Source organism: Papaver somniferum, chromosome 5 (genome assembly GCF_003573695.1).
Source record: "Papaver somniferum cultivar HN1 chromosome 5, ASM357369v1, whole genome shotgun sequence".
Lineage (NCBI taxonomy): Eukaryota > Viridiplantae > Streptophyta > Magnoliopsida > Ranunculales > Papaveraceae > Papaver > Papaver somniferum.
The window spans coordinates 193,806,963-193,832,380 of record NC_039362.1 but is presented as its reverse complement, the minus strand read 5'-3'; positions in this window follow the sequence as shown (position 1 = coordinate 193,832,380).

Below are 25,418 nucleotides of genomic sequence, written 5' to 3'. Positions count from 1 at the left end.
GAGGGCGTGATAAAATGCGAGGCATCGAACCCTCAGCTAGTGGAGGATTTTCAAGAAACATATTCATCATGGCTCGTAAAATATGAATCGTCACATGCTTGAAAGTCTTGTCAGAAACATGCAGTATCATGATTTTACGGTTTTGACCTTTATTGAAAATCCACCATCAACACTATCACTTGGAAAGTCTATTTATAATATCTCCTATATTGAGACATAAGTCGTGTTACGATATAGTTTTTCATATACGCATTTGAGATTTCGAGCTGAGTATATCTCGCTTACATATTTCTCGAAATATGTGTTGGTAAGCTTTCGATTCGACCAAGTTCATCGTATATCATGAGAAAACTGCCGAGTAACATCTTACATGGTTTGTGTGATACAATCATTTGGTGTAAGACTTGAAAGGTTTCAATAATGATTATTTCAATATCTTGAAAATTGCTTTGTTGTTGATAGTGTGTAAAAACGACTATTAACATTATAGAAGAATGTTTCAATGATTGAAATAAAGCGTTGATGATGTAACCATCTTTGGATATAAGCATATATAGTGTGTTCCCACATTAATGTATAAGTCCATAAACCGGAATCCAAGAGTATGCATATGTGTGTATACGGATTTGGTGAAGGATACAGGTTAAGTATGTGTACCCGTACGCATACTGGCGGAAGTTCTCAAACCGAGAATTTCTACTGAGTTTGGTTTTGGAAAAACTCACAAACCAGTCACCTTAAGTATGCGTATGATAGGCGCCAAATATTGCATTATTTATCATCGTTTTATTGGCACTTATCCCATTTTTCATACCATAATTCCCCCTTTTGTAATGAATTTTGTATTTTACTCTCCTCAAGGATAATTACTTAATGTTGTTTAATTTTGTATTTTTAGGTACCAAATAAAGACTAGATGAGTTGCGGAGCCAAAAGAGCAAAGACACGGGAGAAAGCCGGTGGAATCTCTAGCGGAAAAGAAGTGAAGAATGTGTTATGGAAGACTCAAGGATAAAAATGGGCTTAAAAAGGAAGAAATTGTTCTTAAAGAAGAAGTGGGCTCAAGATTACCTAAGCCCAAATCCAATTCCTAAGCCCAAATCCAATTCCTAAACCCAAATCCATATCCTAAACCCAAAATTCAATACCCAAACCCGTTTTCCTTCTTAACCGTAAGATTGGATCCATTCCATCATCCAACGGTCGCTGCGTCATCATGCATCAGATTTCGATGCACCTTACCAACACTACAGCACCTAACTCCATCTTGAGCCGTTAGTTTCGTTGTATTTTTGCATCCAACGGTCGCTCCTCTCTCCCTTCCATCTCGCCGTTAGATCGATCTATCATTTCCGCATCACACGGCTCAGCTTCGCGAAACATCGAGATTTGATGAGCCCGCTCAACACCCAAACAACCAAATACCTATACCCGCAAAACAAACACGCCCTTCTTCCCAAACCCATCGACTCCATCTTCTCCATTCCTCTACAGCAACCATCACCACCACCATGTCCGCTCAACCACCTCTATCACTGTACCCCATCAATCAGCCTCCCCCTCCATCACTAAAGGACACCACCATGATACTCTCTAGCTCCTTCTCTCTCAACCCTTTTATCTTTTCAAAAACAGTGAACCTAGAAACTAGGTTTGAGAGAAACATAGTTAGTGAAATCAAACCACCAATTACGGAAGAGGAGAAGCAATAGAAGAATGGGTCGAGACCATTGATTGATTTCAGATATTAGGTAAAGGTCAATTTTAGATTTTTTTTGTAAACCCTAATTTTACTGATTTGGGGATTTTGGATTTTTTTTGTTGTAACTATAAAAGGGTGTTAGGGTTTGAAAAATTGGGCATCTCTGGGCTAGCCAGTGAGCACTATTTGCAGTTCATTATTAATTTCGAAATTCATTTTCAATTGATGTTGAATCTCTCTTATGCATAAAAGTTGAATGTGAATTGTATGCTGTGTAATGTGGAGCATGTTTATACCTGTTAGTATCATGATTACAAGCATGTACATGTTCTAATTCACTTGCTAGGGTTTAGAGGAAGCTCTTGATCATATGCTAGGAATGTTAATGTATTTGTATGTTCTTTTATTGAGCTGAATTTCCTTAGGATGAATGCTTAGCCATTTGGGATACCTGCTTGTGATCACCTGTGCTATTAGAAGACAGCTGATACTAGGAGTGGAGCTAGGTCTTTGGCCAAGAATTCAATCCACTAGAGAGACTGCCTTAAGCTAAACTAGCTAGAGAAGCTAAATGCCTGTGATTAGTTGTGCTGATTAAAGACAACTGATGCTAGGGGTAATTTGGCTAGGATAGTTAGTAGAATCCTCATTGTAATCTTTCAGGAAAGAAAAATACATACATTGCATCATAATTTCCTTAGCCTAGGGTCAAGTAGTGGAATCAAAAGCCTTAGTACCTTCCTTTGAACTCAGATAACCTTAGAAATTTAGAAAACTTTAGCAAATCCTCCAAGTCCCTGTGGACAAACCTCTATTTACATTCTATCTTCATCAAGACCATGTATACTTGTAGGTAAAACATAGGTTGTAGTTTTTAGGTCTCATTCCTTGAGCTACCAAGTTTTTGGCGCCGCTGCCGGGGACTCGGTAGCGGTTTGCTTGTTTTCTGTTTTCTTTCTTGTTAATCTTACTTGTCCTGACATGCAACTTGTTCCTTGTTTGCTCTTGCTCTTGCATTGATCTTGTTCTTGCTTCACTAAGTGCATTGCCTTGCACTACCTTGCACTGCTGTTGTTGTTGCTGTGAAGCTGCTGTTGTTGTTGCTGCTGTGAAGCTGCTGTTGCTGCTGCTGTTGTTGCTGTGAAGCTGCTATTGCTGCTGTTGGTGCAATTCTGCTAAAGTTGCTAAGGAAGATCCAAGCCCAACTGGGCTAGTGCAACAAAAAGGGATAAAAAGCCCAAATTTGGGCTTCCCTCCAAAAATCAAGTAAGCCTAACCCATGAGCTAACCCAACTGGGCCTCATTAAATTTATTTGGGCTTGTATTTAAGTATTTATATTTGGGCCTGTAATAATTTTAGTTTTTCTTTTTCTTTATTTTCTATTTGGGCTTGTAATAATTTTTATTTTTCTTTTTCTTTTTCTTTTTCTTTTATGGGCTTGTAATTATTTGTTTGTTATTTTTCTTTTCTTTTGTGGGCTTGCACTTTATTTTGGACTATAGGTTTATATCCCATCCATTGGGCTCCTAACCTTACAAAAAAAAAAGAGAAATTCTGTTGGGACGTGAGTTAAGATTTTTCTCACCAAAATTCTCCAAAGAACCCAAGAACCAAAAGCCTTTTTAGTTGGTTGGGCTTTGTCCCAATTAATCCAAAATTTTTCCAAAACCCATTGTGAAACCAAAACCCAACAAAACCAAAATTCTAGGTCATGTTTTTTTTCATTGACTGTGGGCTTGTTAGATGTTATTTCATCGATCAATGATCTTGTTAGGATATGGTTGTGACCTTTAGAGACCAATCAAACCGACTAATTAGAGTCAATCCAATAGACCCAATTGACATACCCACATCTTCTGAGGAAAACACACCGGACCAACCTGAGATAATGGAAGAACCCCGTAGTCTCAAGGATTACATGTATCCCACAAGGACAAGTCAACCCTCGTGCATTGTTTTACCAGAAGCTGCTGGTCATTGTGAGCTAAAATCGAGCACAATACAAATGCTTCTCGTGTTTAGAGGAATTGAAAATGAAAACCCTTACCATCACGTGAGAGAATTCGAGGAGATTTGTGGAACTATACGTTTCACTCAGATGTCTGACGAAACCCTAAAATTGAGACTATTTCCTTTCTCTTTGAAGGAAAAGGCCAAGTCATGGCTGTATGCTTTACATCCACAGTCAATTAGGACATGGGACAACCTCACAAAAGAGTTTTTCAAAAAGTTTTTTCCTAATCACCAGACTGCGACAATTCGTCAAAATATGAACAGCTTTGTACAATTAGAAGGTGAAACCTTAGCTAGATATCTTGAGAGATTCAATGAATTGTTGCTTAAGTGTCCCCATCATGGTTTTGAGAAATGGAGACTTGTGAAAATTTTGTATGAAGGTTTAGATGTCTCCACCCGAACAATTGTAGAGTCTATGTGCAATGGACTCTTCACAGATAAAAGTGCTGATGACTCTTGGGCTTTCCTAATTGAAGTTGCTGAAAAAACTCAACAATGGGAGTCCATTCGTGAACCTAGAAAGACTACACCTGTAGATAAGGTCCATAGAATTGAGTCTAATTTTGAGGGAAATGCAAAAATGGCAGCACTAGCAAGAAGAATAGAAGCATTAGAACTTCAGAAAAACGTAAAACCTTCTACCACTGCTTTCTGTGAACATGTCGAAATGGCTATCTGTGATATATGTAACGGTTCTGACCATCAGGTCAGTGATTGTCCGGAAATGCATGCATTCCAAGAATCTAGGCTAGAACAGGCACATGCTATGTTTCAAAAACAAGAGCATAACCCTTATTCACAGACCTACAACCCAGGATGGAGGAACCACCCCAATTTTTCATGGTCTAAAGGACCCATTCAAGGTGGACCATCTCAACCCACTCAAAGCTATCAAAACAATCAAGGCTATCAATACCCTAAAAATCCTCAACAGCAGTCGTACCCTCAATACACTGCTGACAAGAAATTGTCTAGCATTGAAGAGAGTATCAATCAGTTGACCCAACATCTGATGAAGAATGAGAAAGCAACTGATCAACGAGTCTCCGCTCTAGAACTACAGATGGGTCAAATTTGCGATGCACTGAATACAAGAGAAAAGGGTAAACTTCCTAGCCAGCCCCAACAAAATCCAAAGAGGATATTTCAAGCAGGCACATCATCTTGCAATGAAACCTCACCCGATCAAGCCCATTCCATCACCACTCTCCGAAGTGGTAAGATTGTTGAGAACAATGTAGGCATACCACAATCAAATGAATCTGAGCCTAGCATATCATTGCCTACACCACCAAAGAACACCTCCAACTTATAAAAGGAGCCTGAGCACATTAGCGAAGCCGACAATCCCACTGTTGTGAATATCCCTCTAACTCCTAATGCTCATGTTGCTCCATATCCTCAGAGGTTAGTTCGCCAACAGATAAGCACCCGCTACAATGAGATGTTAGAACTGTTCAAAAGAGTCAACATCAACATTCCTTTTCTTGAGGCAATTAAGCAAATCCCTGCATATGCCAAATTCCTCAAAGACTTGTGCACTCAAAAGCGCAAGATTAATGTGCACAAACGTGCTTTCTTAGCTGAACAGGTGAGTTCCATCATTCTGAACAAAACTCCACCTAAGTTTAGGGACCCAGGTTGTCCAACAATTTCTTGCACTATAGGAAACCACATGGTCAATAAAGCTTTATTAGATCTAGGTGCAAGTGTGAACCTCCTGCCATATTCTGTTTATGCGCAGTTAGGTCTTGGAGAATTGAAGCCAACACCCATAACTCTCCAATTGGCGGACCGATCCGTCAAAGTCCCTCGAGGTGTAATTGAGGATGTTTTAATTAAGGTTGATAAGTTCTACTTTCCTGTAGACTTTATTGTCTTAGACACTCAACCTGTACAAAACCCGGATAGTCACATTCCTGTCATTTTAGGACGTCCTTTCTTGGCGACGTCTAATGCGATCATCAATTGTCGTAATGGAGTGTTGAAGCTGTCTTTTGGAAACATGACTGTAGAGCTGAATGTTTAATGTTAGTCAACAGCATGTGAATCTTGATGATGAGGATGTACATGAGGTCAATATGATTGAGAGTTTGATACAAGATTCATTGACTGGATTATGTCAAAAGATCCCTTGCAAGCATGTTTGGAAGATGTTAACTTGGAGTTGTATGATGATGAATACATTGGTGAAGTCCAATCTTTGCTCGAATCTGTACCTCAAATGGACATCACTAAATGGCAGACTACAGTGGAACAACTCCCACTTTCTGAGAAGTCTGTTATATCTTCGGATGAGTCTCCTAAGGCCAAACAGGAATTGAAACCATTACCTGATACTTTGAAGTATGCATTTCTAGGTCCTTCTGATACTTTACCTGTTATCATTTCTTCACGATTAAACATAGAACAGGAAAACAAGCTTTTAGAGTACTTAGGAGCAGAAAGAAGCCTTAGGATGGACCATCTCAGATCTCAAAGGGATAAGTCCCACCATTTGCATGCATCACATTAATCTTGAAGAGAATGCCAAACCATCTAGGGAAATGCAAAGGAGACTTAATCCTAACATGAGAGACGTTGTTAAGAGTGAGATCTTGAAGCTACTTGATGCGGGTATCATATATCCGATTTCAGATAGTAAATGGGTTAGTCCCATTCAAGTTGTGCCTAAGAAGTCAGGCATTACTGTAGTTCGGAACGAAAAGAATGAGTTAGTCCCTTCACGTACAACCACAGGATGGCGAGTATGTATCGACTACAGGAAGTTGAACACAGTAACAAGAAAAGATCACTTCCCCCTTCCCTTCATAGACCAAATGCTAGAACGTGTGTCTGGACACAGTCACTACTGTTTTCTAGATGGCTTTTCCGGTTATAACCAAATTCACATTGCACCGGAAGATCAGGAAAAAACTACATTCGTGTCCATTTGGGACATTTGCTTTTAGACGTATGCCCTTCGGGCTGTGTAATGCACCTGCCACTTTTCAGCGTTGCATGATGAGCATTTTTTCAGACATGATAGATAGTTTTCTCGAGATCTTTATGGATGATTTCTCTGTGTTTGGTTCCTCTTTTGATGAATGTTTGGACCATCTGGTCCTTGTGTTGTCTAGATGTAAGCAAAAGAATCTGATTTTAAACTGGGAAAAATGCCACTTCATGGTAAACTCCGGCATAGTTCTAGGACACATCGTTTCGGAAAAAGGAATTGAAGTAGATAAAGCTAAAGTCGACCTCATTCAACATTTACCACAACCCCACTCTGTGAAGGGTATTCGATCATTTTTAGGTCACGCTGGGTTCTACCGGCGATTCATCAAAAACTTTAGCCAAATCTCAAGACCTTTGTGTAATCTACTTGTCAAAGATGTTGTCTTTAACTTCGATGCTGCTTGTGTGAAGGCATGGGAAGAACTCAAGACTCTCCTCACCTCAGCTCCTATTGTCCAACCACCCAACTGGGAACTACCGTTCGAACTCATGTGTGATGCCTCTGATTATGCCGTTGGCGCTGTTTTAGGACAGCGTGTTGATAGACTACCATATGTGATATACTATGCTAGTAAAACTCTTAATGATGCTCAACTCAACTATTCGACTACCGAGAAGGAGTTACTTGCCGTGGTATTTGCATTAGACAAGTTTAGATCTTATTTGATAGGATCTAAGATCATCATATACACTGACCATGCGGCTTTGAAGTATCTTCTTTCTAAGAAGGATGCTAAAGCTCGCCTTATTCGATGGATACTCTTATTACAGGAATTCGACATCGAAATCCGTGATAAGAAAGGTTGTGAGAATGTGGTTGCTGATCACTTGTCCCGATTAACTAGTGAGTCTATTGATGAATCTGAGCTGATTAGAGAATCATTCCCTGATGAACAATTGATGTCTGTGTCAAACCTTCCTTGGTTTGCCGACATTGTTAACTACCTTGCTACAGGTAGAATGCCCTCACATTGGTCGAGACAAGACCGCTCCAAGTTCTTGGCTGAAGTTAAACATTTCCTTTGGGACGACCCATATTTGTTTAAGTACTGCCGAGACCAAATCATTAGGAGATGTGTACCCGACATGGAACAGAAAGATGTGATATCTTTCTGTCATGACCAAGCATGTGGAGGGCATTTCAGTGCCAAGAAGACCGCTGCAAAGATCCTGCAGTGTGGGTTTTACTGGCCATCGCTGTTTAGAGACTGCCATGAGTATTGTATTGCTTGTGAGCGCTGTCAGAAACTAGGAAGTATCTCGAGGAGAAACATGATGCCGTTGAATCCGATTTTGATCGTTGAGCTATTTGATGTGTGGGGGATTGACTTTATGGGTCCATTTCCTATTTCTGAAGGCAAATTATACATCCTAGTTGTTGTTGATTACGTTTCGAAGTGGGTTGAAGCTGTTGCAACCAAGACAATGACCACAAGGTGGTACTCTCATTTCTGAAGGAGAACATATTTTCACGTTTTGGTACCCCTAGAGCTATAATCAGTGACGGTGGTTCACATTTCTGTAACAAGTACTTTGAGTCTTTAGTACGCAAGTATGGCATAACCCACAAGGTTGCAACTCCGTACCACCCTCAGACAAGCGGACAAGTAGAAGTTTCTAATAGGGAAATTAAGCACATTCTGGAGAAGACGGTCAACCCGTCAAGGAAAGATTGGTCATTGAGATTGAATGATGCTTTGTGGGCCTATAGAACAGCTTATAAGACACCAATTGGCATGTCCCCTTATCGTCTAGTGTATGGAAAGCCATGTCATCTTCCTGTGGAATTAGAACATCGAGCTTACTGGGCTATCAAGAAACTTAACTTTTCTCTCGACAAGGCGGGTGCACAACGGAAACTTCAACTCAATGAGTTAGAAGAATTGAGGAACGAGGCTTATGACAGTGCCAAGCTGTATAAGCAAAAGATGAAGTTGTTTCATGATAAGCGTATTCTGCGCAAGTCATTCACACCGGGTCAGAAAGTTTTGTTATACGACTCTCGGCTGCATCTTTTTCCAGGAAAATTGCGGTCCCGATGGACCGGCCCATTCCTAGTACGCACGGTATTCCCTCATGGAGCTGTGGAACTTGAAGATGTCTCCAACAAGAACATGTTCAAAGTGAATGGGCAGCGATTGAAACCGTTCCTTGAACCACTTCCGCCTGACATTGAGGCAACCGATCTGGAGGATCCCGTCTATGCGGCCTGATTGGTCCACCCTTGTACATAAACCAGGTTGAACGTTCCATTTTATTTTATGTTTTTCCTTTTCTGTACAGTTCTTTCTTTTGCACTTTTTAAACATTGAGGACACTGTTTAATTTAGGTTTAGGGGTGATAATCAGTATATACCCTTATAACATGCTATAATTGAAAACAAAACTCCTCCCTCTTTTTGAAAAAATGAAAAATCAAAATAAAAAATTAAAAAATGAAAAAAATCATAAAAATGGAGCTCATTTACCTTGAAATGTTGACTCTTGTGCAAATATGTAATTATTAGGAGTCTTAGTCTAGATATTTAGGCACCCTGATTCTAGCACAATTCACATAGTGATAAGAAATTTGCACGTGCACGATCTACCAATACATGTATAGCCTCGATCTTCAAGGTGTTTGATAGGAAGTTACGATTGCCAATCACTTTAGAATACTGAACGAAACTTGACTAGCTTGTTCTTTGGTTGGTTGGGATAGAAGGTGGAGGTTACATTAAGAAAAACAACCATCGAATTTAACTGGGTGCATCAAAAAGGGCTACCTCTTGCAAAGTGTCATGTAATCTTTTGTTTCCTTTTGTTTATGTATCAAAAGTGTTTTCTTATTCAAAAAAAAATAAAAAAAATCAAGTATTCAAATTCCATTTGTGTCATGTAAAGAAAATAATTCTCTCTTATCCAAAAATAAAAGAGAGTAGTCAATGTAAATAAGAGTCATGTAAAGAGTCATTTTTTGTTTTATTAAGCAAGGAAGGGTGCATGCCATTGATGTACAACGCGAGTAATTGTGAAATACCTCCAACTCATTCACAATTCTCGTAAAGTCCGGACAGCTAGCTAGATTTCGACCTTGGTTCTTAGCCTGAGAAACTATCTCTTGGTGATTAGTAGTCATAACTTCAGATCTTTCTTTACACATGTGTAGATACACTTTACACTCTTATCACATGTATTTTTTTTGTTATCATTGCTAGGATTGTGCCTTTGATAGCTAGATTGACATCTCCATTTTGCTGTGAGCTTAAACTGACTTGCACATGTCACATTTGATGGAATCTGAGCTTATATTTTGACCTAGAACTTTGTAGGTACGTTCTAAGCAAACCTTCACGAGACTTCACTCGTCCACTAGGGACACTTAGTGGTTTAAAAGGCTTAGTGCATACGCTAAATGCATTCGAGAGACCAGCGACAGTGGTATAGGTAGGATTTCCTTAGTTTCTGTTTTACTTGAGGACAAGTAAAATTCAGGTTTAGGGGTATTTGATAGGCGCCAAATATTGCATTATTTATCATCGTTTTATTGGCACTTATCCCATTTTGCATACCATAATTCCCCCTTTTGTAATGAATTTTGTATTTTACTCTCCTCAAGGATAATTACTTAATGTTGTTTAATTTTGTATTTTTAGGTACCAAATAAAGACTAGATGAGTTGCGGAGCCAAAAGAGCAAAGACACGGGAGAAAGCCGGTGGAATCTCTAGCGGAAAAGAAGTGAAGAATGTGTTATGGAAGACTCAAGGATAAAAATGGGCTTAAAAAGGAAGAAATTGTTCTTAAAGAAGAAGTGGGCTCAAGATTACCTAAGCCCAAATCCAATTCCTAAGCCCAAATCCAATTCCTAAACCCAAATCCATATCTTAAACCCAAAATTCAATACCCAAACCCGTTTTCCTTCTTAACCGTAAGATTGGATCCATTCCATCATCCAACGGTCGCTGCGTCATCATGCATCAAATTTCGATGCACCTTACCAACACTACAACACCTAACTCCATCTTGAGCCGTTAGTTTCGTTGTATTTTTGCATCCAACGGTCGCTCCTCGCTCCCTTCCATCTCGCCGTTAGATCGATCTATCATTTCCGCATCACACGGCTCAGCTTCGCGAAACATCGAGATTTGATGAGCCCGCTCAACACCCAAACAACCAAATACCTATACCCGCAAAACAAACACGCCCTTCTTCCCAAACCCATCGACTCCATCTTCTCCATTCCTCTACAGCAACCATCACCACCACCATGTCCGCTCAACCACCTCCATCACTGTACCCCATCAATCAGCCTCCCCCTCCATCACTAAAGGACACCACCATGATACTCTCTAGCTCCTTCTCTCTCAACCCTTTTATCTTTTCAAAAACAGTGAACCTAGAAACTAGGTTTGAGAGAAACAGAGTTAGTGAAATCAAACCACCAATTACGGAAGAGGAGAAGCAATAGAAGAATGGGTCGAGACCATTGATTGATTTCAGAGATTAGGTAAAGGTCAATTTTAGATTTTTTTTGTAAACCCTAATTTTACTGATTTGGGGATTTTGGATTTTTTTTGTTGTAACTATAAAAGGGTGTTAGGGGTTGAAAAATTGGGCATCTCTGGGCTAGCCAGTGAGCACTATTTGCAGTTCATTATTAATTTCGAAATTCATTTTCAATTGATGTTGAATCTCTCTTATGCATAAAAGTTGAATGTGAATTGTATGCTGTGTAATGTGGAGCATGTTTATACCTGTTAGTATCATGATTACAAGCATGTCCATGTTCTAATTCACTTGCTAGGGTTTAGAGGAAGCTCTTGATCATATGCTAGGAATGTTAATGTATTTGTATGTTCTTTTATTGAGCTGAATTGCCTTAGGATGAATGCTTAGCCATTTGGGCTACCTGCTTGTGATCACCTGTGCTGTTAGAAGACAGCTGATACTAGGAGTGGAGCTAGGTCTTTGGCCAAGAATTCAATCCACTAGAGAGACTGCCTTAAGCTAAACTAGCTAGAGAAGCTAAATGCCTGTGATTAGTTGTGCTGATTAAAGACAACTGATGCTAGGGGTAATTTGGCAAGTATAGTTAGTAGAATTCTCATTGTAATATTTCAGGAAAGAACAAGACATACATTGCATCATAATTTCCTTAGCCTAGGGTCAAGTAGTGGAATCAAAAGCCTTAGTACCTTCCTTTGAACTCAGATAACCTTAGAAATTTAGAAAACTTTAGCAAATCCTCCAAGTCCCTGTGGACAAACCTCTATTTACATTCTATCTTCATCAAGACCCTGTATACTTGTAGGTAAAACATAGGTTGTAGTTTTTAGGTCTCATTCCTTGAGCTACCAGCGTACCCGTATGCATACTGGATGAAGTTTTCGAACCAAAAATTTCTGCTGAGTTTGGAAACTTCACAAAATCAAAACCGGTTGCTTAAGTACGCATATCCGTACGCATACTTAAGCTAGTTACTTTGTCAAATCGGTCAAGTCCATGAACTTAAACATTTAAATCATAAGGAATGCAATCTTTGCAAACCGTAGATATAATATTCATGATTGATTCAAGTGAATCAAACCGATTTGTTTTCAATTTTATTTTCTAAACAATTGAACAACTCTTAACTAGTTTTATTTGAGTCATTTGAACTAGTTATGGTTAAGATGAATAAGGTTGATATGAGAGTAATCATATGGCTAACCTCGGTTAACTATTTGTGAACCAACATGGTGTACACGTTTAGGTATGGTTACATAAACCTAAATGAGGGTACATTTTATTTGTGTGTAACAAGCTAAGTTCGATATAACGGTTGAAAGATATTATCTTGGTTGAATCAGGTTTTTCATCTAACAATGAATATTGAATGCTTTGTTACCAAGGTAACTTGGATTGCAAACCCTGATTTGAAAACTATATAAAGGAGAACTCTAGCAACTGGGAAATGTAATCCCCATACCTCCTCTGTGTTACTAGTTTCGTTACTAGAGTCGATTCCCCTTTAACTTTAGGTTTGTTCTCGAGACCCTGTAGGTTAGCGACTTGAAGACTTCATTGGGATTGTGAAGCCAGACCCAACTATTATCTATGTAGTTGCATGATCTGATCTTTTTGTTTCTATCGTATTGAGTGCAATTGAAATAATTGGCTCGAGATTTTATATCTCCGATAGGCAAGATAGAAAAGTGATCACAAACAAACTTCGTCTCATCGTTTGTGATTCCGCAATAACTTGTTTCACTAGTTTATTAAGTTTATTGTGAGGTGATTGACAATACAAGGCTGTTCTTCGGGAATATAAGTCTGGTTTATCAATTGGTTCATGTTCACCTTGATTTTTCAAAAGATGGAGCAAAAATTCTTGGGTATTTCTGTGGGAGACAGATTTATTCAATCCTATAGACTTTTCTGTGTGAGACAGACTTGTCTATCAAGTCTTCGACTTTGGGTCATAGCAACTCTTAGTTGTGGGTGAGATCAGTTAAGGGAATCAAGTGCGTAGTATTCTGCTGGGATCAGAGACATAAGGAGCGCAACTGTACCTTGAATAAGTGTGAGATTGATTAGGGTTCAACTACAGTCTAGTCCGAAGTTATTTGGCAGTAGGCTAGTGTCTGTAGTGGCTTAATACAATGTGGTGTTCAATCTGGACTAGGTCCCGGAGTTTTATGCATTTGAAGTTTCCTCGTTAACAAAATTCTAGTGTCTGTGTTATTTCTTTTGCGCATTATATTTTGTTATATAACTGAAATATCACAGGTTCTGCATTAAGGTCAATCGATTAGAATATCCAACATTTGGTTGTTGATTTACATTGATTGACACTTGAACGTTGGTCTTTAGTACCGTTCAATTAATTCCTCTTATATTCAATCAGGATCGCAGATTTCTATTTGCTGATTACTGATTGATTTAAGAGTTAGAGATATTTAAACTCTTTGATATACTTTAATCTTGATTGAGTATGACTGTCTAGTTGATTCTCTAAAAAGTTTATTGGATTAAGTCCTCTCATATTGCCAAACGAATTGTTGGGTGTGGTTGTTAGGACACCGCATTTTCAATTGGTATCAGAGCAGGCAAACACATTAAAGACCTTATAAGTCTGTGTTTGTAGCGATCTGAGGATGGACAATATAGTCTATTAAAGAGAAAGATTTGTCAATCTCAAATATAGAAGAACCTTGTGTTCAAAAGAAACAGACAAACATTGACAAGTGTTTCCTGACTACCTTACAGAAGAGTCTTTCTCTGAAGATGAAAGGAATACAGCCAAAAAGAGTGATGTGATTCTAAAACTTGTTAGAACCCAGGCTGATAATGTCAACCATTTGAAACACAAAGTCAGTGTTCTTGGTATGATGAGTGAGCGCGAATATTGTTCAAAGATTTTTCAAGAAGTAAATCTCAAAAAGGATTCTTTGAAAATTGAACATCTCTTAAGTAAACTCTCAATTCAAGAGTGTTCAAAAGAGTTCGCCATACAAACTGCTTTTGGTTTAACTGTAAGAGAATCAGGTTCAGAAGCAAAACCGAAAACCCCTTTTATTGAAAAAGACGTGCCTATATCTTCTCCTAATCAAGAAAATCCCACATCTCACAGAAGGAAGAATTCTCCCAACAATGGTGTTAAGACTGTTTTATCTAATCACTCAGGTGATCAGAAAGTGTGTCTCTTTTGGGATTCAAAAGGACTAATTAAACAAAAAGAGAATTCTAGGTTAAATGACAGTTCTATTATTCGTATTCAACACACCTTAGACTTAATTCTTAAAGATGTAAATGACATTCGTATGTCTAAACCAATTGGTTTTAGTACTCACCCTGTGTATTCCACCAGGAAATCCAGATCAATGTGTTCCTCGAATGTTCAAATTAACACATAACAGTCTTCCTAAGCCATTTCGACGAAGAAGAACTCATGGATATTCTTCATTCAAGGAGGGAGATTATGTTGTTCGTGATGTGAAAAAGGTCCTAGAAGAAGAAAGCAAAATTGGAGGAATGGAAGACAACATAAAAACGATAGTTGGAGGATATAAAGAAATTATCAACAGGTTGTCAATTCCCCCGGGCCTAAATTCTTCAGGTAAGAATCAAAACTATGTGTCATATTTTGATGATAGTAAGTTTCATGATATTTTTTCACATCATAATGGTTTCCCTCCAAAGATCAGGAAAAAGAGGCTTAACCATAAGCAACAATCATTTAATGAGCTCAAGGCTCATACTTGTGCTAATTGATCACAAGGTTGAAACCTCACTCTCAATAAAATCTTGACTGAGTGAGATATATTCAGGTATACTTATGATAAAGAATTTATTTCTTGATTCTTTATGTTGATTTCTTATCGTTCTTAGCTGGATTATCATTCATAAACAAGTCTTGCACAAGTATTTGTTTGTTTCAATAAGTGTTAGGTTTTCTACAAATTTTTTGTTGAAATTTCTTTTGCGTAAAAATTGCTACACTTTTATGCTCTGAATTTTTTCTCATGTGAGAATATAAGATTTATTGAGCCTATGTCTGTGAATCGTTTCACGTGGAAAACACCTTTGTGAATAAATAATTTTCTTGGTTGTTTGATCACTTCTCAGGTCCTTTTTGGTAAACGGGCAAGTTTGTGTACGTGCAAGTACCTACTTTCACATTGGCCCTGACCAAACTTGAGAACCCTAATTTCTGGTTTTTGCAAAACCAATAAATACCAAACCTTATATAGAGTACACATACTCTCGTTGTGCTCTTTTAAGGATGGGGTCCACTTCAAGTTCTTGGAATTTACCAGCCGATTCAATTGATGATTCGGTCTATTTGGAGTTTGTTTTGAAGAACAAAAGAACCCTTGTTAAGCTAGACGATCTCGAATCATGTGCGTCATGCTATTATGTGTTTTCTCATCAAGATCGAGAGAATGCTGAGATGGGGTCTCTGCTGAAGTGGTTCATGGTTTTCTCACTGATCTTGGGAAGACTCAACTTAAGATCCAGAACTCTGTAAAGGATCTTAACCTGTTACAAACTGAGTTGAAAAAGATTGATACTGATATTGTTCTCATGAAGTCATAGGTTAAGGATATTCTTAATGAGGATATCTTCTCCGAAGATGCAGTTGATACGGTTAGTCACAAGTTTGAAGGTCTTGGTACCAGTGAAGCTTCCATACCGGAACTCTAATTCTCATGTGTGATTACTCTTAGAGATTGTTTTGGTTTGATTTTATCTAGTAAATCTTCTTTTAGAGAATTTATTTCTTGTTTTTATAAGAATAACTAGGTTTTGGAATAACCATTATTGTGAGTACACATAGCTATTTCCAACGATTTTCATCTTCATTGTTTTTAGATTTATTTATTTAAATTCTAAAGTATTTTTTTTTTGGAAGATGATTTTTGCAATTTTTATCTTTATGATTTTATATATTGCAAATTGTTATGGGATATGTTGTTTACGTCCGTGAACCTTGACTATCCCATACTTGTTCAAAAGTTATCTCTATTATGTCGATATGAATGTATTGATGGAAGATAGAATGGACTTTTGACATTACAAAAGATAAAGCCTTTTATGTCATATTTTGATGGAAGAAAGGATAAAACTTTTGTTTACAAGGATTAAGTCTATTATATGTCATTGTGCAGATAGTGATGCAAAATAGAATGAATCCTTGTCTGTTTTGCAGTATTTGGTCGATCTCCGATCCACAATCTTTGTGCATATAATGTGTTGTTCCATAAGGTTTGTAATGTTGAGCACAATCGACTGAGTTGATTATTTTCTTATGATTAACTTAGTTGTTGCTCCGTGAGGTTCCCAATGTCGAACATGATCAACTAAATTAATCATTCTCTTTTGGTTATTTAGTTGTTGCTCCGGAAGTTCGCTTATGTCGAGCATGACCAACTAAATTGATCATTTTTTTGTGATTAATTTGGTTTTTATTGTTTGATTGAACTAACTATGGGTTTCCTTGTGGTTATTTCAATTGAATTTTGTGGATACAAATTCATGTTTTCATCTGATTTGTTTGTCCAAAAGAAATCTTTCTTTTCTTGTGAAAGTAAGGTCTCCTTTGTTGTTCCTTCGGGGATGAGATTTTATGGGAGATAGTTCATTTTTAACTTGTTCTTAATTGCCAAATATTTGTGGGAGTGCGACTGTGGAATTTTTAGGGGTTATCTTGTATCTTCACTAACTCCTTGATGAATGCATTTAGCTTCGGCTTTATGATTGCATCTAAATCTGTTGGTATGTTAATACACCTTTTGGTCATGATGTATCTCCGTGGAAATTTCATTAGGATCCCACTAATTTTCGTACCTTTGCTAATTTTGTTGACAAAAAGGGAGAGAATTAAGGTGTAATTCACACTACAAATACATATGGTTTACTGATCATTATGTAAGGGGGAGTGTTTTCATGTTGAGATATGTATTGACTAAGGGGGAGTGATGCATATCATCATAGTTTTATTGTCAAAGTTATGGTACAATTTAACTTTGATGTTGTGTAACAATACTATGACACTGTATAACAATGATTGAGAGCATTTGTTTTCTCATTGTTATAGCTACGGATCTTCAACAACTGTGATTCTGAACTTACAACCTTTAGGATCATGGAGTACTTGGAAATGATGAAGATTTCGAGTTGCGTTGAAGATGCCAAAAAGATCAAGCATGTGGATAAAAAGCTTATTTTTTTATCTTTTTTGTAATCCATATGTATTGATAGTTTTGTCGCCAAAATTGACAAAGGGGGAGATTGGTAAAGCACTGCTCGGTCAAACTCGCATGCGTTGTTATCTCAAGCATGTTTGTCAATGTTAGTGATCAAAACTACAAGTCTTGATTTCTAGCCTATTTGTAGATGTCTCAGACTAGGACATAAATAGTGTACTTGAGCTTAAATCTCTCGACGTTCATCTCTTGAAGATGAAGAACTACTAAGGGGACCTTGTGGAACTTCTTCGACAAAAGGTATGTGGAGACTTGAACTTATCTATCACTTGGAAAGTCTATTTCTACTATCTACTATATTGAGACATAAGTCGTGTTACAATATAGTTTTCTCTATATACATTTGAGATTTCGAGCTGAGTATATCTCGCTTACATATTTCTCGAAATATGTGTTAGTAAGCTTTCGCTTCGACCAAGTTCATCTTATATCATGAGAAAATTGTCGCGTAATATCTTACATGGTTTGTGTGATACAATCATTTGGTGTAAGACTTGAAAGGTTCCAATAATGATTATTTCAATATCTTGAAAATTTCTTTGATGTTGATAGTGTGTGAAAACGGCTATTAACATTATAGAAGAATGTTTCAATGATTTAAATAAAGAATTGATGATGTAACCATGTTTATGGGTAAAAACTGATTCTGCTGTTTTTGGTAATTTGGGGTGTGTTGAATGAGAAACGAATATAAAACCTAAACAAATGCACCGCACGAGAATGTTTTTAGGTTCGAGAAATCAATCTGTAAGACTCTGGCCTAAACCAAGAAATGGTCGTTCCAGATTCAACTCGGTCACAAGGTGAAGAAGAAGGGTTGATCTTAGGGAGGGAAGCGAAGAAGGTGTTTGAGATCAATTTGTTGAATGAATGTGTGGCTGTTTATGACTTGTGTATCAGAAAATGGTTTCTGACTACTTGTGTTGATAACACTTGTCCTTATTTGAATATGTTGAAAACCTATTTATACAAGTCATTTGAGCGCAACCTTGATCTCGTAGGAAGTGGATAAAGTTAAGTGGTGGAGTAACAGAGTTGTGTAAGAGGCGGTGAACATTGAGTGATCACAATTTCACCCACTACTCCATCATTGTTAACCATCCGTCTTTTCCTAACAAGTTATCATAATGAGCGCATTGCACGCTGCATGTTGTAAACCGCCAGACTAATACCCCAGTAAGCATCCCCCAGTTTGTGACATGTTTGATGTCTCGAATAAGTGGGTCAAGTCGTAGGACCCGCCACGGAGAATATCATGGTGCTAATATGTGAAACAACTAAGTTGTTTATGAGGCCAAAATAAAATATGTATGTATTCGACACATGTAAAGAAGCTCAAATTAATCGATTTGTATGAAGCATCATTGTTTTTGAGATTGATTGAATAAGTCGTGAATGAGCGTCTTAAAAGTGGAAGCGTGACCGACCTCATTTGGGAGATCGTTTGGTGGCTCTGGGGCCCGCCATTACTTGGCCGATCGCCTCATGTAGAAGAAGGATGGTCGGTCTTCACAATGTTGCTTTGCTTGTTTTCTAAAAATAGATCTATACCATCCAACTAGGCTGGCGAAGTGATGAGTGCTAAAAAGTGCATATTTCTATATATTTTTCTTGGCATTTAACTCATCTTTTGTGCATTAATTCTACATTCTATCCCATATTCTGTGTTTTCGTTGTTTTCAAGAATAAATACTTTTCTAAATTAATTTTGCATTTTTAGGTACTAAATAAAGCCTGGTTAACTCACGGAGCGAAAAGAGCAAAGGAACGGCAAAGACTCCCGCTAGGAGGAAGCGAAGAATGATGTTTGCAAGAGCCGGATCAATTAGAAGTGGGCTTGAAGAGGAAGAATTGTTCTTAAAGAAGATATGGGCTTGGCATACCCAAGGCCCAAAACCCTCACCCAAATCCATTTCCTATATCCATACCCGTCTCGGATTTCAGCCGTCAGATTTATTCTCAGAAACATCCTACGGTCGCTCCCTTGCTGTGCATCAAAGTTTGATATATCTGCTTCACACTACAGTACCTAACTCCATCAAATGCCGTTCGTTTCATCTCTTCATCCGACGGTCGCTCCTCGCCTGCCTCCGAATCGCCGTCAGATCTACCTACCATCTTCTCATCCTACGGCCCGGATCGCATAACATCTTCACTCGCTGAAACTGCCCAACACCCTAACATTCGAGCCATATACCCCTACCAAACACCCCCTTCTCCTTCTTCCATCGACCTCTCCCCCTCCATGCCTGTTGCAGACCACCCCCACCTTCTCCACCTGCTCTGCCTTCACCACCACCATTCCCTGACACCACCAAACCACTCTATTCCACCCTAAAAGCGAAACCCATCATTTCCCCCATCTTTCTAGCCTCCTACTTCATCAATCTCGCACCTTTCCTATCTCTGAAACCCTAGGTTAGAGATTGATGAATTAGGTGAAGCTAGAGAAGAAATTGAAGCGTGGGAATGAAGCAGTGAAGTCAGAGGAACATTGGGTCGACATTGTGGGTAAGATTTGACCCATCAAATTAGGTGAATTCGAAACCCTAAATTCACTGTTTTGGATTTTTTTGGGATAAACCCTAATTTTGTAAATTAGGTATTTTGAGAATTGGGTGTAATTATAAATAGAGTTGTGATGTGCATGAAAAGGGGTCATGCCTGGACTAGCCAGAGCACCACCAAGAGGCCTGGAATAACCAGGACCTCAGCTGTTAATTTTGTTTTCAATATCAGTTCATTTTAAATTTCAGTTGTCAATTCATCATGTTCTAGTTTAATTGCTAAGGGGGAGATGAAATCATGATGCTTCTGCTAATTCAATCCAAGCTAGATATTGTGCTTGTTGTGCTGAAATGTTTAGGATAGTCTTAATCAAAGAACATCCTTTAGGTTGTTAAAACACCTAAGTGGCTTCTCTGCGGGTAGTTGCAGTGTGAGAGCCCCAACTATCACAAGGTTTAGAATTATCTTAGTGCCTTTAGCTTCCTTTCTAACCCAACCCTTTGATGAGCAGCAGGCATAGAACCTCCACTGCCATCTAGTTAGTCAGAAAGCCTAGAAGCTGACTGATAACTAACAAGGGACAAGAGCAGTATTGAACTGAGATTGCCTTAGCTTAGGTAAAATGGTGGATTCGAAGCCTTAGTACCCTGTTGCATTGCTTTACTTTCTGTCACTATTTCAGTCACATACCAAAACAGCTCAGTTGTGTTTCAACACAACACAAAATTCATTCCCACTGTCACTAGAAAAGTAGAAACAACACCAGCTCCCTCCTTGTCCCTGTGGACTTCCCCTTATTTGCTCACTCACTACTTTAGATCCTGTATACTTGCAGGTTTAGGTTAAAACATAGTTTTAGGTTTAATTCCTTAGCTATCACGAAGTTGGATGGTCGTGATCGTTTATGGCAGTTTCATACTGTCGTTGACGCAACTTTAGGGTTTAGGGAGCCGTGTGGCCCACCACTCTTTGGACGCGCGTTTCGAGGCATTGATCCCTAGTTTGCGTAGGCCGGTCAATCACGTGTAAAGGTGGGTCCGCAGTGATCTCGATGACATCTCTGGGGACGTTTGAGATTAAATATAAGCCACTCAAATCAGCTGGCGAAGATGAGTGGTCGATATCGATTTGCGACAATAATGTGTTGCCGCAAAGTAATTTTAGGTTTTTGAAAACAGCGTGCTTACACTACTTTGGGCCGGCGATTTGGTGCGTTTTGGCCGTGCTATGAGAAATCCGTTTCGCCACGTGTGGGGTTGGTTCGACAATAGATGTGTTGGCATCTCCCACATCGTTTGAAATAAAATCTAAGCCGTCCAACTAGGCTGGCGAAGTTGGACGGATATGATCGATTAGCGACAGTTGTACAACGCAGCTTATTAGGGTTTTTAGAGGTTCCGTGATCACCCTTCTTGGGGCCGGCGTTTTAATTTGCTTTGATCCCGTTGGGGACAGGTCGATCGACCAAGGGAGAGCTTCGGTCGATGGTGAATACATCAACATCTCTTTGATTGTTCGAAATGCGATCTAAGCCGTCCAACTAGGCCAACGAAGTTGGACGAACGTAATGCGTTTTTGAGACCGTTTTTTCCACTCTCAATTCGTTCGAGTTATCTTACACAGCGTGAACGCCCATGTTTTGGTAAGCGATTGAGGACTATATAGGTTTGTCGCATGCGAGTCGATCGACTAGGGCACTAGTGCACCCACTGATGATCATGCTTGCGCTTCCTTAACTTTTCGTGGGAAAATCTAAGCCGTCCAATTAGACTGGAAAAATTGGACGGTCGCGACATTTTTTGAGACTGTCTTAGACAGTTTAGCTCATTCGAGCTTATTTCAATAACGCGATCACCCTGTTTAGGGTTAGCGTTCGGCAACACTAGGACTCGTTGAAGCAAAGTCCAGCTGGCAGGGACGTTGGTGGGCCCACGTTCGGTCAATGCAGTAATCACCTATGTTAGAGCATAGCTCGGTCGACCTCGCATGCGTTGCTATCTCAATCATGTTTGTCAATGTTAGTGATCAAAACTATGAGTCTTGATTTCTAGCCTGCATAGATAAGTCTCGGACTAGGATAGAAAAGTGTAGTTGAGCTCAAGGACTCCATGGCGATTCATCATACAACGATGAAGATATACTCAAGGAACCGTGGAACTTCATCAACAAAAGGTATGTGGAGACTTGAACTTATCTATCACTCAAAAGTCTATCTCTTTTATATCCAACTTCTTATGAGATAAAAGTCGTATGCTTTATAGACTGGATCATACACAGTTGATATTTCGAGCCGAGTATATCTCGCCTATCTATATCTCTAAATCATGTGTTGGTAAAGCGTTTCGCTTTGATCAAGTTTATCTTCACCTAGTGATGAAAGTCATGAAAAGTTTCAATTACTTTGAGAATTGCTCTGACGTGAAACGATATGTGAATAACAGTTATATAACATCGTCTGAGAATGTCTCAATGATTGGAATGAGAGTTTAGATTACATAACAATATATTTCTTAATCCGAAGTGTTCGAACTTTGTTGATTGAGAGAAACGGGAGGAATTGGCTTTGCCAAGTCCGCGAACCCAGTCTGCGTACTGACGGAAGTTCTCATACCGAGAATTTCTACTAGGATTTTCCAAAAACTCGTTTGCGTGTTAGTCTGCAAAATCAGTCCGCGAACCTAGTCCGTTAACTAGCGGAAGTCTCTTTGCCGAGATTTTATGCTGAGGATTCCTCCAATGAAGAAAAAGATAGACAAATCATTGTTCATCGCAACACAACTTGATTGTGTTGTTGGGAAAATCTTGTCTCATGTGCCTGTTGGAAAAGAGACAAGATTGAGTGCTGATCCAGGATTCAGAAGAGTTTTTCCTTCTTTTCTTAGATTTGTTATCTTCTGTCTATCAAATAAAAGAAAGGGTTATTATCGACAATTCTACTCTTTATAGGGTTTGTGAAGCCAGACCGATACTACTTTTATCGTAGTTGTGTGACCTGATCTTGCATCTTTTATCGTACGAGTACAATCTATTGATTGGCTTGAGATCTTGAGAGTTCTCCAATAGTCAAGATAAAGAAGTCATAAACATATTCGTCTGACTGTTTGTGATTCCTCGACAAACCGCCTGTGTAGTCAAGAAGGATTGTAGAGAGGTGATTGATTAATCTAGTCTGTTCTTCGGGAATATAAGACCGGATTATCAATTGGTTCCTGTTCACCTTGATTTTCATATTAAGACTGAACAAAACCTAGGGTTTTTCTGTGGGAGACAAATTTATCCTTTGATAGACTTTTCTGTGTGAGACAGATTTGTTTATTATCAAGTCTGCGATTTTGGGTTGCGGCAACTCTTGGTTGTGGGTGAAATCATCTAAGGGAATTAAGTGCGCAGTATCCTTCTGGGATCAGAGGAGTAGGAGTACAACTGTACCTTGGATCGGTGAGAGACTGATTGGGGTTCAACTATAGTCCAGTCCGAAGTTAGGTTGGAGTAGGCTAGTGTCTGTAGCGGAAATATAGTGTGTATTCAATCTGGACTAGGTCCCGGGGTTTTCTACTTTTGCGGTTTCCTCGTTAACAAAACTTCTGGTGTCTGCGTTATTTCTTTTCCGCATTATATTTGTTATATAATTGAAATAATACAGGTTGTGTGTTCGTGATCATCAATTGAAATACGACCTTTGGTTGCTGATTGATATTGATTGATCATTGGACATTGGTCTTCGGTACCGTCCAAGTATTCCTTGTGTTTGATTAGGACTCGCTGATTTCTATTAGCTTGAGTAATATCAAAAACAATAGAGAAATATTAACTCCTTGAGATACTTTTATATAAGAATTGGTGCATTAATCCCGAAATATTAACTCCTTGAGATACTTTTATATAAGAATTGGTGCATTAATCCCGGAATTGGTGATTTCTATCGCTTTCATCATGCAAAGGAACAAAATCCATTTGAAGATGATGAGTGTTCTTTTACTTATATATGTATTGAATAATTCAACATATTTTACTAAATTTATCAGAATTGGTGCATTAATCCCGGATATTCTATAAAAATTCAACCAATTGCATTAATTATTAATTCATTGATCTGCATGGTATTTTCCTATGCTATGTTCTCAGTCGAACCCTCATTATTGACATGACATGACGATGAAGTGTTTACTCTCATCAGAGTAGCATGAATCTCCCGAAGTGTCAGTATTGAGATTTGCATGAAAATACCCCACGAGCTACATCACTCTCTGACAAAGAGAATTCATATCAACGTTCTTTTAAGTCATCTCAATCGCGCTTGAATTTCTTAAAAGAAAATCTAGACTGATTATATCAGTCTCAGAAACAATCGTGGCCACACAACTTGGCTGCATAATTCAACAAACCTAGACACCTCTTGGCAGAACTAGGTTGAAAAAGCGGGGGTCTAACAACAACACCCAATATTTCGCTTAGCAATCTGTATGGACTAACTCCGAAATACTTTGCTAGAGAATCAACTAGACAGTCAGACTCAATCTATATAAAAGTATCTCAAGGAGTTAATATTTCTCTATTGTTTTTGATATTACTCAAGCTAATAGCAATCAGCGAGTCCTAATCAAACACAAGGAAGACTTGGACGGTACCGAAGACCAATGTCCAATGATCAATCAATATCAATCAACAACCAAAGGTCGTATTTCAATTGATGATCACGAACACACAACCTGTATTATTTCAATTATATAACAAATATAATGCGGAAAAGAAATAACGCAGACACCAGAAGTTTTGTTAACGAGGAAACCGCAAAAGTAGAAAACCCCGGGACCTAGTCCAGATTGAATACACACTATATTTCCGCTACAGACACTAGCCTACTCCAACCTAACTTCGGACTGGACTATAGTTGAACCCCAATCAGTCTCTCACCGATCCAAGGTACAGTTGTACTCCTACTCCTCTGATCCCAGAAGGATACTGCGCACTTAATTCCCTTAGATGATTTCACCCACAACCAAGAGTTGCCGCAACCCAAAATCGCAGACTTGATAATAAACAAATCTGTCTCACACAGAAAAGTCTATCAAAGGATAAATTTGTCTCACACAGAAAAACCCTAGGTTTTGTTCAGTCTTAATATGAAAATCAAGGTGAACAGGAACCAATTGATAATCCGGTCTTATATTCCCGAAGAACAGACTAGATTAATCAATCACCTCTCTACAATCCTTCTTGACTACACAGGCGGTTTGTCGAGGAATCACAAACAGTCAGACGAATATGTTTATGACTTCTTTATCTTGACTATTGGAGAACTCTCACGATCTCAAGCCAATCAATAGATTGTACTCGTACGATAAAAGATGCAAGATCAGATCACACAACTACGATAAAAGTAGTATCGGTCTGGCTTCACAAACCCTATAAAGAGTAGAATTGTCGATAATAACCCTTTCTTTTATTTGATAGACAGAAGATAA